The sequence below is a fragment of the Perca fluviatilis genome, chromosome 14 (genome assembly GCF_010015445.1).
Source record: "Perca fluviatilis chromosome 14, GENO_Pfluv_1.0, whole genome shotgun sequence".
In the NCBI taxonomy this organism is placed as follows: Eukaryota; Metazoa; Chordata; class Actinopteri; order Perciformes; family Percidae; genus Perca; species Perca fluviatilis.
In genome coordinates, this window is record NC_053125.1 from 39093539 (window position 1) to 39095047 (window position 1509).

The following is a 1509-nucleotide window of genomic DNA, read 5'->3' on the forward strand; positions in this document are numbered from 1 at the left end:
CCACATTTCGGGCCTCAAACATAAAGATATAAAAGTGTAATTTTTTGTGAAGAATCAACAACAAGTGGGTCCCAATTATGAAGTGGAACGAAATTCATTGGCTATTTCAAACCTTTTTAACAAATAAAAAACTGAAAAAGTGTGGGCGTGCAAAATTATTCAGCCCCTTTACTTTCAGTGCAGCAAAACTCTCCAGAAGTTCAGTGAGGATCTCTGAATCATCCAATGTTAACCTAAATGACTAATGATGATAAATAGAATCCAGCTGTGTGTAATCAAGTCTCCGTATAAATGCACCTGCTCTGTGATAGTCTCAGAGGTCCGTGTAAAGCGCAGAGAGCATCATGAAGAACAAAGAACACACCAGGCAGGTCCGAGATACTGTTGTGGAGAAGTTTAAAGCCCGGTTGGATACAAAAGATTTCCCAAGCTTTAAACATCCCAAGGAGCACTGTGCAAGCGATAATATTGAAATGGAAGGAGTATCAGACCACTACAAATCTCACGAACCGGCCGTCCCTCTAAACTTTCAGCTCATACAATGAGAAGACTGATCAGAGATGCAGCCAAGAGGCCCATGATCACTCTGGATGAACTGCAGAGATCTACAGCTGAGCTGGGAGACTCTGTCCATAGGACAACAATCAGTCGTATACTGCACAAATCTGGCCTTTATGGAAGAGTGGCAAGAAGAAAGCCATTTCTTAAAGATATCCATAAAAAGTGTCGTTTAAAGTTTGCCAAAAGCCACCTGGGAGACACACCAAACATGTGGAAGAAGGTGCTGTGGTCAGATGAAACCAAAATCGAACTTTTTGGCAACAATGCAAAACGTTATGTTTGGCGTAAAAGCAACACCGCTCATCACCCTGAACACACCATCCCCACTGTTAAACATGGGGGTGGCAGCATCATGGTTTGGGCCTGCTTTTCTTCAGCAGGGACAGGGAAGATGGTTAAAATTGATGGGAAGATGGATGGAGCCAAATACAGGACCATTCTGGAAGAAAACCTGATGGAGTCTGCAAAAGACCTGAGACTGGGACGGAGATTTGTCTTCCAACAAGACAATGATCCAAAACATAAAGCAAAATCTACAATGGAATGGTTCACAAATAAACATATCCAGGTGTTAGAATGGCCAAGTCAAAGTCCAGACCTGAATCCAATCTAGAATCTGTGGAAAGAACTGAAAACTGCTGTTCACAAACGCTCTCCTTCCAACCTCACTGAGCTCGAGCTGTTTTGCAAGGAGGAATGGGCAAAAATGTCAGTCTCTCGATGTGCAAAACTGATAGAGACATACCCCAAGCGACTTACAGCTGTAATCGCAGGAAAAGGTGGCACTACAAAGTATTAACTTAAGGGGGCTGAATAATTTTGCACGCCCAATATTTCAGTTTTTTATTTGTTTAAAAGGTTTGAAATATCCAATAAATTTCGTTCCACTTCATGATTGTGTCCCACTTGTTGTTGATTCTTCACAAAAAATTACAGTTTTATATCTTT